Genomic DNA, 15,849 nt, shown 5'->3' with positions numbered 1-15,849 from the left:
GTGTGTCCACACGACACCTCACTTAGGAAACCATGCAGTATTTGTCGAGTCCACCTAGTCGTGCACCGTAACTCCCCCCTAGGTGATCAACCTGGGGCCACAAGGAGTTCCCTACCAGGTGACACACCCCCTAGTACAAAGTACATACTGCCACAATTTATACTATTTCCCATGTCATATGAGGTATGAAACATGGGCACCCCTTCATGAACATACACTACATACGACGTATGAACGTGGCCAAAAGCAAGTGCCAAAGACCATGGACCAATTAAAGTGCCTAAGCATCCCCGCAGCAAATGCTTATATTCTTTAACCACACTTGTCCCCCATGAATGGGCCATCCGATAAGGTCAGTGCACTCCGCCCACCACGAACATACACAACATGCACTTGTCAATGCATTTCCAACATCATCAACATTCCATTTCAATGGCATCACCAATAACCACAACAACCTCATTCCATATTGACATAACCATCAATAATAACATCTGTTCATGTTGGCATGATCACCATTAACAACGTCATCTCAAATCAATATCATCGTAAATATCAACATCACCACATATCAATTAAAGTCACCAATAGCAACATCGACAATGAGTCGCATTCCGCATATAAATATATTTTCCATGCCTGAGGTTCACACTCCCCAGGTCTTCAAACAACACAAGTTTAATAAACAATAATATTATTCATCAACAATAGATATATCGCATCCCATTCGTTAAAAACATAGTTTTCTTGAAAGAGAATCAGCATACAACAGGGATAGACATATATTCTCATAGCTAGGTTCCCTGACCCTAACTATGGTGTCAAAATGGTAAATTTTATAATAACTCCCCTCACCTATCGTGAGCTCTCCGTCAGTTCCTCGTTGGGTCACTTAGAGGTCTCTTTCTCGTTCGTGCTTGTCGGTCCAACACAAGTCTCTATTACGGCAAAATGAAAGGAATTTTAGCATAGGCTTCAAAAACAAGGTCAAAGGCAACATTTGGGGTCAAATACCACTGTCAAAACATGAAGGGCTGAAGGGTATTTCGGGTTCTACAGAAAAGAAACATCCTTTTGAAATTCCGATCACGCCAATGTGACCGGGGTTCAGTGAATGCCATAAAAATAACCTCAAGGTTATAAAAAGATAACTTTTACAATGTCTCATTCTCTAGGGTTTTTCAAAGGAAGTGTGAAAACACCTTATTATAGTACTCAACACATAAGAGACACTAAGAGGAACTCAAACTAGTTAGGAGAAGGCTTAGAAGTCAAGGTTACCTCAGAGAAACTTTGAAATGGAGGATTGAGGGATTTTCTCCATCGAATCTTCGAGGAGGATTATGAGGATTCCGCTCTTATTAAAGTGTTCCTCTTGGTGTGGGGGTCCAACGACAAGCAACGGCGGCTCACGGCGGCCACTGGTGGTCTTGGGTGGTGGAAAATAAGGTTTTAAGGTTTGGGAGAAGAGGAGAGTGAAAATCGTGTTTTTCACGCTAAGGACATATTTATAACCTGCAACTTTCGCTTAGCGGGCCTACCGCGCTAAGCCGAAGTCCACTTCTTGCGCTTAACGCAAGAATTTAGGCTAAGCGTAGACCCCTCTGCACTAGGTCTCGCTTAGCGCACCTTTGGGCCGCTCAGCGCAATTCCCCTCGGTTGGAGTTGGGCTTAGCGCAGCTTTGGGCCGCTCAGCACAATTCCCCTCAGTTGGAATTGCGCTTAGCGTGCCATACTCGCTTAGTGGGAGACCAAAAGTTATTATTTTCAAGATCCCAACGGTCAGACTGTAGAAACATATCTTAGGGATACCCAGATAAAATTTGAAGATGATCCAACGGTTAACAAATCTGCTGTCGTGATTTCATCAAACTAGGTTTTGGTAAAATCTAAAATCTCATACTTTCAACTTAGCTCAACAAAACTCCACATAATTCAACATCCATATCAAGAAATTCACACATGACTAGTTCAAGGCATACTTCAACTCATTCAAGTCTATCATATAGTCAAACAACACAATAAATACAATTAAACATCGATTTATAACTTATAATATCTTAGGGTGTTACACACTCTAAAACTTGAAAATGACCATCCCCCCTTTCTTGAAGTTTAGATTTCCTTTTGGAAGCAAACCTATTCTTCCTCAAGTGAATCCAAATCCAATCACTTGATTTGATAATCGTTTTCTTTCTCCCTTTATTGGAATATCTAGCATATTGTTCAACCTTTTGCTCAATTTGTGATGTCACCTTCTCATGCAAACTCTTAATGAAATTGGCTTTAAAAAGCCCATCCCTATTCATCATAGCATAAGTGTTAGGCACGGGTAACAAATTTAAAGGGGACAATGGACTAGAATCATAAACTACCTCAAAAGGAGAATAAGAAGTAGTAGAATTTACTATCCTATTATAAGCAAATTCAGTGTGGGGTAGGCATTCCTCCCAAGCTTTCTAATTCTTACCTACCTAGCACCTTAGAAGTTTGATTTACCAAAACGACAAACATAGCACATGGGCTCAAACTTTCTCTAACCCATCATTTTCCATCAAGCTCTCCACTTGTCTTTGACTCTCTTTTTTCTCTTTCAGATTACGTCTATATGTTGGCCTATTTGGTATAGAAACTCTAGGCATGAGATCAATTTGGTGCTCTATCCCTCTCAAAGGAGGCAACCCATGAGGGGGATCTTTAGGGAAGTAATCCCCAAACTTCTTCAATAATTCTTCCACACCTGGGGGAGAACAACTAGCAATAGAAGATGGACAATAATCATAATGCATTAGTAAATACATAGGTTGTCTAGCTAACACCATTCTCTTCATCTCTTTTTCTCTCATGAACAAGCTTTGTATTTATCTCTCCTCTTAATTTTCATTTTTTTTTGTTTTTACAATTTCACTCTTTTTTTTATCTCCATTTTTTTTTCTTTTCTCTCCTTTCATGTTTCTCTCTCTTTTTATCAATTTTGTTTTTCTCTTCTTTTCTCTCTTGTTCTCTTTTCACTTTTATTTATATTTGATCCTCACAAACCTCACTTGGAGACAAAGGTGTGAGGGTAACCTTTTTCCCTTTATGTATAAATGAAAATTTGTTTGTGACATCGTTATGAACAACATCCTTATCATACTGCCAAGGCTTTCCAAGTAAGAGATGGCTAGCCTCCATATGGACTGCATGAAATAGTATCTCATCAGCATACTTTTCAATGGAGAAGCATATCAAAACTTGTCTATCTACAACTAGCTCCTCATTCTCACTCAACCATTGTAGTTTGTAAGGCCTAGGGTGAGGTAAAGTTTTCAAAGCAAGTTTTTCAATCAATCTTTGGCTAGCTACATTGGTGCAACTACTCCCCCATCAATAATCAAAGGGCATATTTTCTCCATGACCATGCACCTAGTATGAAAAATGTTCTCCCTTTGAGTTTCATCTCTATCCTTACACACACTACCTATTAACATCCTAACCATCAAAATATCACCTTCTAGAGGTTGTACATCACATTCACTTTCACTCTCACTAGAAGAACTAGAAGAGCTAGAAGAAAATGCACTAGTGATTATCCAACACAACCATAGTTCTTTTGTTAGGACATTGGGAGACAATATGACCCTTTCGCAAACACTTGAAACATTTAATAGAACTCATTTTTGAAGAAGTGGGAGTAGGGTTAGATTATTTTTACCGAGGGCAACACCTTTTTTATGAGATTTGAAAAAGGTCAAAATAGATAGGCCAAAGCGTTTGTCTCCAAGGGAGAAAACGAGCGGAGTCGCCACCAACGCTTATTTGAGGAAAACGTTAGAAAAACCAAAAAAGGGGTCTGCGAGTTTTGAAAATGAGGGTTCGAGAGTTGTTTACGCATGAGGAAGGTATTAGCACCCCATGGGCCCGTCACAAGGGATGACAACCTTTAATTGAGTGTGCAAAACATGACTTCAAAATTGTGTATTTCCATTTTTATGTTTCTTTATTTTTTTGGGGTCAACAAGGGGACTACCCTTGCTCCTACGTATCCTTAGGTGCGATGAAGAATTCAGACCTTCGTAGTTCTTTAAGTCTGAAGGTTTGTGTGTTATATTGATTTTATGTTTTTTGAAAGATTGATTTTAGTTGTAGACAAAGGTCATTTAAGGCATTGGACCTTGAAACAATGTTTTAAACTTTGAAAAGCGGAGAGAATTGTTAAGGCGTTGGACCTTGAAATGATCTTTTTAAATTTGAAAAGAGGAGAGAGTCGTTAAGGAGTTGGACCTTGAAACAATATCAAATGAGTTTAATGAAGACAAAATCAGTTATACATTGATTTCATCTTGGTTTTATTCATTAACTTTCAATCTCTTTAAAAAGATGATTTATGACATTAATGATCGATTGAAACTTACTTTACAAGAAGAAAAGTGATTACTGATGGTAGAAGAATGAGATGAAGATGCGCAAAGCAACAAAGAGGACCCTTAAGGGTGCATAGACCGTATATGAATCCTTAAAACAAATACTAACTGGATGATGAACGTAGAACATCGAACGAAGAACGATGTAGAAGTCGATTACGGTCGTAATTCGGTAGTGCCTCGGCCTCGTTTTTCTCTTCTTTCTTCTCCTAGTCTCTGATTTTCACTGAAACCTCTCAATGTTTGAAAGTTCCACCCTTTACTCAGCCTCCCTCATGCCTATTTATAACAAAAGATGGCATTAGGGGACATGGCAGCTCGCCCAGGCGAGCTGGAGCTTCACCCTGAAGTAACCTTGGTCACCCAGGCAAGCTATAGCTCACCTAGGCAAGCTGGTTACTTCACCCTTAAGTCTTTTGGGGGCCCAGGCGAGCTAGAGGCTAGCCTGGGCGAGCCAAGGTTCTGAAAAAAGCTTAAAATGACCCTTTTGCCCTCCTTTTCAGTATCTTTCGCATTCTTAGTCAAAACATTGAATGATCATCTATTTCGCACTATAATTGGCGTTCAGTACCATAAGTTAACTAGCAAGGATCAAAAGATCAATAAACGATAATCCCCAGACAAAATTAGGGTATGACACCCTCCATGAGAACTATATGAAGTTCATAAATGTGTTCATTTTCATGGTTTTGATGTGGTTTCTATTGGTTTTTGGGGTTTGGGTGCTATGAATGGTGTGGAGTTGTTGTGTGAGTGATAGAAAGCTTGCATCTTGGACCCAAAGCCCTCTTCTTTCCTTTTTTCCTCTCAAAGTTTGCTTCTTGGTTTATAGAGGTAAGGGAAGCTTAACCCATGTTTGAAATCTTTGTTTCATGTGTTGAATTGTGGTTTTTGAACTGTTAAAGTGTGCTTTCCATCATTTTGATTGTTGAACATTGAAATATTGGAGTTGGAATTCATTTTTTGGTCCATTGGAAGGAATTCTATTGTAAAAACGTGAACTTATAAGTCAGTCGTGCTTAGCTAAGCCTATAATGGCACTTAAGCAAGACCAATAAGCTGGTCACTTTAACTAGTTGCTTAAGCGTACACTTGGTCTCACTTAAGCATGAGGTTACCGAGAGGAAGAAATTGGACCTCACTTAAGCACACCTTTGGCCTCACTTAAGCACGGGGTTACTAAGAGGGAGAAACTGAACCTCACTTAAGCACTCATTTGGTTGCGCTTAAGCAAGGGTAGTCAGAAAGCAAAAAAAAAAAAAGAAGAAGGACCTCGCTTAAGCTCAAAGTTAATTACGCTTAAGCATGAGTACCTGTAAAAATCTTCTTCCATGCACTTCAATTGAATTCTAAACTTAAATGCTTTGATGTATTGATATATTTTAAAATGAAATGAATTGAGTTGATTTCTTGTTATTTCTCATGCAATTCACATTCATACAATGAGATTTAGTGTTTGACTATGAGTACTTGTGATATGAAAAGTCTCATGAGGTGTAGATGAACTATGTGAGAGTTCATGAGTTTTTGAGAATTATGTGAATAGTTAATTTATGAGGAATTGAACAAGATTTATGCGATGAAATTGTGATATGATGGATCGAACTTGATATAGTATGGATTGAGTTATTGATGAAAAGAATTATATTGATGATGGAGGATGAGTATAATGATGATGTTATATAATGTTGATGGTTACTCATACCATACATGCATTGATGAATGACATTGAATATGAGTAAGCATGCAAGTTGAGGGTGTTTGGTGGGCCTTCAACCTAGTGTTGGAGGTTTTTGGTGGTAGCTAATGAGAATGAGCCTATAGAATGAATGGGTGAGTGAATCCTTCGATTGGTTAAGGTCTTTGCAAGTCTTATCGAGGTAAGCATCTACCTACGCTTATCAATTTTCGATAAGACCACACTTTCTCTGTAGGATTAGTTCGAGTTTCCTTGAATGGTTAAGGTGGTGACTATGTTAAGGGACGTGCATGAGTTAATCGCTCAAACGGTTAAAATCTCCTTGGAGTAAAGAGTCAACATGACATAACATAATAGTTGGATATGTGCATAAATAATTGTGATTTGAGAATGATGTGTTACTTGATGAGTCATGGAATAATGATGATGATGGTGTATATTGGTTGAACCTTTATGTAATGGTTGATGAACATATGATTATTATGAGATGCTCTGTTATGAAAATTCTAAGACTTATGCTTGATGTATGATTTCTACATGTTATGTTATATATGTGATGATAGTGGATCATGTTTAAATTGGTTTTTTTAATACCATTTTAGTATTATTATTTTTGGTAAGCTTACCCTTGCGTTGTTGTACGCGTGGTTTGTGCATTTGATGATCTCATATCTGATGTACATGGGGAGCAGATGGCTAGGAGGTGACCTTTATATAAAGGTTGTGTCTTTTGAGACTTCAAGAATATGCATACCAGAATGTGAAGATGCATTCTTTCTGTTGTTTCTTTCATAGCATATTGTGTAGTGTTGACTGGCTCAGAGTCTAGGAAGTTTACCTTTATAGAGTTGTATATGTTTATATGTATGTTTCCAGGAGCTATGAGTTACTCTAATGTTATATAAGCATATGTTATGAGGAAGTGCCATAAAGCACAATGTTATTCAATTGTATAGTTATATCACATGATGTTTTTTCTTGATATCTTGTGTTGTAATTTTAGGCCTTTAAAACATGAAAAGTTTACAAGTATTTTCATAATGCAATTAAAAGAAGAGTTTTAAAATAAATTAAATAAAGTCTCCAACTTGAGTTAATTCATAGTTTCATGTAACGACAACATGTCATTACATTTATGGTACTGAAGCTGGTCGTGTCTTTTGGGAACAAACCTATGAGGAATAGGTCTATTGTGTCTTTTGTTGTGTAGCTTTGGTGGTTTGTTTTGTTACAAGTTCCCTTTCAAGAGTCGAGTATGACATTTTGGGGGTCTCAATTATGTGTTGGATCTTTAACTTGAGTTAGAAAATTCTTTGGCTGTGTTGTCTAGTGCACTAGAAGTGGTACAATACGATTGTGAGAATGATCACCTCAAAATCATGTTTGGGCATTGAAGGTGGGAGGTGACACTTTATGACAAACTTATGGAAAATAAGTCCTTAGTATCCTTTGTTGTGTGTTATGAAATCATTTTCGTGTGAGCATGATTGTTGGTTGTTGAATTGTATTTAGTTGATTTTCTAAAGAGATCATTGGTATGGTGTTCGTTGTACATTGAGTACAATTATTCCTAGGGAAGAATAGTTGTAGCTGATGTGCATGCTTATGCGATCTTACTATGATCCTTAATCAGTTTGCACTATTAAAGACTTATAGCGAGATAGAGGTTGTTGCAGCTCTTTATCGAGAATCCTTGAGGCTATGTTGTATCAATCCAATGGTTAGTGAGAGATGAAGACTTAAGTGAGGATGAGTTTCCTTAGACTGAGAACTGACCTCAGATAGAATATGTTGAGACTTGTAATCCTTAGGCCAAGTATTGTGTACTTAATGAGATTTCCTTTTTATAACCTATGACGCTTTTATGATTTTTTTTAATTCCCTATGTTTCTTTAGTGTTTTAATTGTTGATGTAGTTTGAAATTGTTTTTTTTTAAAATGAAGATGGTGTTTTACCATTTTGCCCAAAGTGGTTTTACAAAGGTTTTGGATTTATAAGTCTAGTTTTCCATATATGTTGTTTGTTGGATCGAGTGGCCTCAGAATAATTAAGAAGGGGGGGTTGAATTAATTATTCCTAAAACTTTACCAATTAAAAATTATTCTTTTAAGGCTTTTACTTTTGTTGTTAAGAGAATATGGAGTAGAAGAGAAACTTAACAGAAAGTAAAAGCGAAAATTAAATGCACAGTGGAAAGTAAAAGAGTAGGGAAGAAGGAAACAAACACACAAGAGTTTTTATACTGGTTCGGCAACAACCCGTGCCTACCTCAAGTTCCCAAGCGACCTGCGGTCCTTGAGATTTCTTTAAACCTTGTAAAAATCCTTTTACAAGCAAAGATCCACAAGGGATGTACCCTCCCCTTGTTCTCTTTGAAACCCTAGTGGATGTACCCTCCACTAGAACTGATCCACAAGAGATGTACCCTCTCTTGTTCTCAGTTAAACCCAAGTAGATGTACCCTCTACTTGTACCACAAAGGATGTACCCTCCAATGTGTTAAGACAAAGATCTCAGGCTGTTACACCTTTGATACTTTGTGAATGGGGATACAAAAGAATTCTCAGGCGGTTAAACCTTTGAACGCTTTTGTATTAGGGAATGAGAAGAATCAAAAGAATTCTCAGACTGTGTCATTTTGAATTCTTTGACAAGGGAGAAGGGAGACACAAAAGAATTCAGGCGGTTAGTCCCTTGTTCTTTTGGAAAAGAGAGAAGAGAGACACAAAAAGAATTCAGGCGGTTAGTCCTTGGCGAATTCTTTTTGGCAAAGGGAGAAGAGAATGAAAAGATGAATAGCACAAGTTTTCAAGGTTTAGAAAACCAGAAAACTTCAGAAAGCTTTTGGTACAAAAGAAGAAGAAGAAGTTTAAAGAGATTCAAGGCTTGTAAAGATTGAATAAGTGTACAAGATTGTTGTCAGAAAGATTGATTAAAAATGCAAAACAAAGCCTTGCTTTTATAGACTCTTCATGTCTGGTCAAGAAGGCCATTCAGAAGAGTTATAACTTTTAGAAAAACTTAAAACCCATTTGAAAAAGTCAAAACCTTTTTGAAGAGTTACATCTTTAGATTTTTCAGAAACAAACACTGGTAATCGATTACCAAATAAGTGTAATCGATTACACAAAGCTTTTGAGTGAAACAATGTGACTCTTCATATTTAAATTTGAATTTCAACGTTCAAGGACACTGGTAATCGATTACCAAAACATTGTAATCGATTACAGTCTTTTGAAAATATTTGGAACGTTGTAAATTCAATTTGAAAACTTTTTCAAACTCATCTTGCTACTGGTAATCGATTACAACAATATGGTAATCGATTACCAGAGAGTAAAAACTCTTTGGTAAAGGTTTTGTCAAAAACTCATGTGCTATTCAAAGTTTTGAAAAACTTTTTAATTCTTATCTTGATTGAGTCCTTTCTTTATTCTTGAATCTTGAGTCTTGAATCTTGATCTTGATTCTTGAGATCTTGAATCTTGAATCTTGATTCTTGATTGTAGGCTTTCTTTTTGAGTCTTGAATTCTTCTTGATTCTTGAACTCTTGACTTGTTCTTGATTCACTTGAGATGTTCTTTGATTCACTTGAGTTGTTCTTTGATCTTTTGAGCTTTTTGTTCATCACCTTTGTCATCATCTTTTGTTGTCATCATTGTTATCATCAAAACACCTTTGAATCATTGTTGATTCATCATCAAGCTTTGCTTCCACATTGTTGTGCCCCCTCATGTAAATAGGTTTTAACTTGCTTGACGTTTTTCTAAAGTGGTTTCTTCTTTGAGAATGAAGATGTTTATTTTAACCTTATTTACTAAATTTGTTTTGTAAAGATTTGGTGTTGAAAACTCGTTGTCCAACGTTTGGTCCATGAACCGTAGAGGGAAATGATCCTTCCTTGTGGCGTCATTAAGCTTGCGGTAGTCTATACACATTCTCCACCCTATGATTGTCTGTGTATGGATGAGATCATTCTTCTCATTACAGGCCACAACCACACCACCTTTCTTGGGCACCACATGGATTGGACTCACCCAAGCACTGCCAGAGATCGAATAGATAAGCCCTGCTTCAAGCAACTTGAGGATTTGTTTTTGCACTTCCTCCTACATGGATGGGTTGAGTCTCCTCTGCGGTTGTCTTACCAGTCTATAGTCTGCTTTCATCATGATTTTGTGCATGCAGTAGGACGGGCTAATCCCCTTGAGATCGGAGATGTGCCATCCTATGGCTACCTTATACTTCTTGAGTACCTCCACTAACCATGCATCCTCATTTGAAGATAAGTCATTACTGATGACTACTGGCTTGGCATCATTTGCCTCAAGAAAATCATACTTCAAGTGAGGAGGTAAGACCTTTAATTCAACCTTAGGCTTCTCTGCTGCAAAGTCTTTTTTCAATTCTTCAAAAGCATATTCCCTTGAGGGAGTCTCCTTCAACCTGGCCAAATATGCCAGACAACCTCTGAGATCTTTCTCTTCCTCATTGGTCAAACATTCCACAACATTTATTAAGGCTTTTTCCAGTGGTGAATGAATGGTGAAGCGTTGCACAACAAGATCTACTTCCTACTCAACCGACTCCATCTTCAAGCAGGTTTTGCTATCACTGGGATGCTTTATCACTTCAAACAAGTTGAAGGTCACCTTCTGGTCCTTCACCCTCATTTCTAGATTACCATTCCCCATGTCCACAAAACATTTGGTAGTAAGCATAAATGGACGGCCCAAAATCAAGGGAATGTTCAAATCCTCCTCTATGTCCATGATCACAAAGTCCATAGGAAAGGTGAATTGTCGAACCTTAACTAGGACGTCTTTAACCACACCATATGACCTTGTAATAGAGCGGTCTAGTAGTTGAAGAGTCATTCGGGTTGGGGCAATCTTCAGGTTCCCAATCCTCCGACACACAGAGAGAGGCATCCTATTAATGCTCGCCCCCAAATCAATGAGAGTTTTTCCTACTGATACAGTCCCAATAGAGCATGGAATGGTCAAGCATCCAGGATCTTTGAATTTTTTAGGCAGAATTCACTGAATCACAACACTACAATTCCCTTATACTATAATGTTCTCATTGTTGATGTACTTCCCTTTCTTCGTGAGGAGGTCCTTAAAAAATTTAGTGTCCATCGACATCTATCACAGGGCTTCTCCAAAGGGAATGGTGATCTCAAGCTTCTTAAAAATGTCAAGAAAATGAGCAAAGTATCATTCTTTTTCCTTTTCTAAAGGCACCAAGGGATATGGGGCATCTTTTACCAGTACTGATGGTACTTCCTTTCTCACCTCCTAGCTAATTGGCTTTTGGTTTTAGAGATTAAGACCTCACCGCCACTCTCCTTATACTCATTTTTTTTCTTTTTCATTTTTTTCATCTCTTAATTCTTTCTCTTTATATTGTCAGCCTCTTTCTCTTTCCTCTCATCCTCCACTTCCTCATCACTCACATCCTCCACTTCTCCCTTAGCTCTCTTTTCTTTTTCAAGGCTTTCCTTCCTCTAGCTCCTTGTGAGAACCACCTTGCATTCCTCCTTGGGGTTCTTCTCTGTGTGTGCCACAAAGTTCACAGTGGATTTTTCAGCCAATTGCTTAGTAAGTTGGCCCACCTGTACCTCTAGATTCTTGATGGCTGACTAGGTGCTCTTATGATTTGAAATAGAGACCTGCATGAGTTGAGTCAGGGTGTCCTCCAACTTGGTGGTTCTCTCATATAAATTAGGGTCCTGATTAGCGGCCTAATTGGATAGTCCTCCTTGGTCCTTGTTGAAGTTATTCCCAGGATGGGACCTCCAACCCTAACCTTGGTTTTGAGAGAAATTACCTCCCTGATGATAACTAGAGCTCCCCCATGGTGATACCCTTGACCTCTTTAGATGCATCTTCTTGAGCTATGCACATACCTGACTCACGAGCTCTACCGCATAGGGTACATCCTCTAACTTGCATCATAGGGGATGAAGCAAGCTACACAGAATGCAATTGTTAAGGAAGCTTGTTCAATGTCTTCGTGAGGGTCTTGATTTGCTTGACTAGGAGTTTATTTTTAGCTAACAATGCATCTTGAGACTTGAGCTCAAGAAGACTCTTCCTCGCAGGTGCATAAGGTCTATCACGAAGAATGGCATAATCACTAGCTTCCATATTCTCTATTAGCTCCATAGCTTCATCAGGGGTCTTCAATTTAATCTTCCCACCAACAGAGGCATCAAAGAGTTGCTAAGAATGGGGTTGCAAGCCATCAACAAATATGTTTAACTAAATTGGCTCACTAAACCCATGAGTAGATGTTCTTCAAAGTAGGCCATGGAAACGATCCAGAGCTTCACTCAATGACTCATAAGAAAATTGGTGAAATAAGGAAATCTCTGCCTTCCCCTTGGTGGTTTTGGACTCTGGGAAATACTTCTTCAAAACATTCACAACCATCTCCTACCAAGTTCTCAAACTGTTTCCCTTAAACAAATGAAGCCATCCTTTTGCTTCATCGGCCAAGGAAAAAGAAAACAAATTGAGGTAGATAGCATCTTCCGGAACCCTTGTGATCTTCACCGTATTACATATCTCTCTGTATGTAGCTAGATGAGCATACATATCTTTATTCGGTAGACCATGGACGAGATTGCCTTGAATCAACTGAATGAAGGAATGTGGATATGAAATATTGGTCGCTTGAACTTTCGGTCGTGCAATATTGGTGAAATATTGTGGTGTTGAGAAGCTAGAGTAGTAGTCCTCTAGAGTTACTATCGGTGGTCGGTCTTCTGCCATTAAGGGCTCTTCAAAGATGTGTTGCAGATTGGAAACCGTTGATTCCTCAAAGACCACAGGAAATGTAGAAGATCATGCAAAGGATGAGGCTCCTCTTTCTCTTTGATTTGTCTTCCTCTCTTGTTCCTCTCTTATTCTCCTTGAAGCATTGTTTCTCCTACAGGTTGCCTCAATCTCCAGATTCAATGGAACAAGGTTGTCCTCCAATGTTTTACCTCGCATACAAGAAGGAAAACAACTACATAATAGGTTAACAAGGTAAAAGAATTAAATACAAAACATAATTAAAATAATGAATTAAGGAATAAAGAATGATTGCTTAAAATTGGGATATGCAAACTACCGAGTACAAAGGACAAAGTCCCCAGCAACAACACCAAAAACTTGTTACTCCTTGGCAAGTGTACCAATTCATCCAAGTAGTATTTTAAAATGCTAAGATCGAGTGTCGAGTCCACGGGAACTTTGACTATACTCAGAGTTTATATATATATATCCAATTTTTAAGCAATTAATGAATTGAATCAAATATTTGTAACATGGTGACACATAAATGTAAATACGACATAAATTAAACTATAGGGCTAGCGTGTGCAATAGTGAGAAAATAAACACTTGGAGCAGTGAAGTGACATTTGATGCAGAATTACGGGCATGTTGGGGGATCGATCTACCATAACTACTCTTGATGCAATGTTCATGATTTTTCTCTATTCAATATTATTTCAGTTATTACCTACATCCACTTACATACTCTAGCCATGATCAGCCTACCAGACCCTAACCTACCTAATTTCTCTCCTAATCCCTTAAGAGATAAATCAAACAAATTGTATTATGAATAAAGATGCATCAATTAGGTTAAATAACACCATTCTATCCCTAGAGATGGATTACTTAAATGTTCTTTTCCAGTTCTTAAGAGGTTGTCGCATTGAGCGGTCTTCACGTGCTGAGCTAGGCTTGCACTTAGCGCGACTCTCTAGCTCTTCAATTCTCTTCTATGCCTTCTATTGTATCTCTACAAAAAAAAGTATACCACCAAAAAACACTATAAATTTTCTAGCTTTAGCATCTACTGGATAAAAACTCAAAAGATGTTAAATTCCTAATGTTTAAACATAAAAGAAGCAATAAAAGAGAGGAAAATCAGGGAAATTAAGGTATACATAGCAATTATTAGTGGTAAATGAAGGTATGAAGTGGAGGCTAGGCAATGGCAACTCACTTAAAATTTTGAATCGGCCTTGGTTGTCATCTCTTGATAACCCATGTATCACATTCCCTCAAATTTCTAGCATGGAGAATCTATTTCTTAGTGACCTCATTGATCATGGGAAATGTGAGTGGAAAAGGGACCGAATTCAATCCTTATTTGATGCTGAAATTTCAAACAAAATCCTGCAACTTCCTCTTCTAAACATTGACATGGAAGACAAGCTCATTTAGAGTTACAATACAAATGGTTTTTGTAATGCTAAAATTGCTTACCATGTAATCATGAGTAATATTATTGATAATGAGCATCTCAAAGTGTTGGGGAATTGGATGGCAATCTAGAAATTAAACTCTCCTCCAAAGTTAAGCACTTTTTATGGAAACTTCTTAGAAGCTACCTACCAACAAGGAAAAGAATTCTACATAAGGCATCCCTTGTTCAACAAACCGTCCCTTTTGCTCCAACGGTTCAAAGGGTGATTGACACATCTTCATTGATTACAACATGGCTTGAAGCTTCTGGCTTGAAGCTGGTCTTTGGTCCTTCGTTGATGCTCAAACACAACATGCAAAAAATTTCAAAGATTTAATCTTCAATGTCCTGTGTAACATCCCATTTTTCTTAGATTAGGAAGTTCTATGTAGAAATTGCCTGTGTTTGATTGATATGCAATGTAGTAGTATTATTCTTAGTGTAATCATGCATATAAGATATAGAACCATCACTAGATAGTCAGATGACCTAGATTTAAGTCTTGGGTCTAGGGATTAAAGGTTTAGACACCGAGAACCCTTAGTTAAACCAACAATCAACTATAGTTTAGAAAGTCAAAGTAAGGAGATCCTTCATTAATGACACTTTAATTATAGAAGACCTTTAGGCGAATCAAAAACATTTAGACTGACTAGTGAAAGTTTAGAACAAGAATATGTTTAAATGTGAGAAACTATTAGTTTAAATAATTAAGGAGGAGGATGATTAATTTCTCACTCACTTTAATTATTTTGTTCAAGATTAATATATAGAAAAGATTAATAAATGAATTTATCACTCTAGAATTAACTTAGAAGTTAGAATTAATTAAGAACTAATTGAGAGCTTAAGTCCTTAAGTATAGTTAGTTTGAATAGGAAAAAGAGAGGAAAAAACCTAGGAGACCCACATGTAGGCCCCCCTCTAAACCTAACTCCCCCTCTATAAAAGAGAAAGCAACCCCCCTTTCTTGTTGTGTATTGTCTGGCCAAGGAAAGAGAGAGAGAGAGAGTTCTTTGCTTTTTATTTATTCTCTTCCTCCATTTTTGGAAGTTCAAGTCCTTGGAGGTCTAGGTGAGTCCCTCTTCTCATGCTCATCTTCATTTTCTTCTCCTCTTGAAGCTAGAGTCCTCATTCTCCTCTTTTCATTCTCCATGTTCATGTTTAGAAAAAACTCAAGATCCTAGATCAACCCACATTCATTTCCTTGCTTCCTTGAGTCAACAAAGAGGTAAGTAAGGAGTATTCAATTTCTTAGGACCCAAGCTATGTTTCTAGGCACTCAAACTTCATTTATATGATGCTCTTTGCATGTTGAACCCAAATCCTGTAATCTAGATCCGTGACACTATGTTTGCTGCGAATTTAATTTGTGAATTTTGGGTTCAAAATTGAGTTCCTTGAAATTGGAGTTGGAATTTATTGATATGGACCTCAAAATTGAGCCTATTAGGTCCAATAACCTAGGATTAGACATAAAATACATCTCATTTGA

The sequence above is a fragment of the Glycine max genome, chromosome 6 (genome assembly GCF_000004515.6).
Source record: "Glycine max cultivar Williams 82 chromosome 6, Glycine_max_v4.0, whole genome shotgun sequence".
Lineage (NCBI taxonomy): Eukaryota > Viridiplantae > Streptophyta > Magnoliopsida > Fabales > Fabaceae > Glycine > Glycine max.
Note: the sequence above shows the minus strand (reverse complement) of the source record.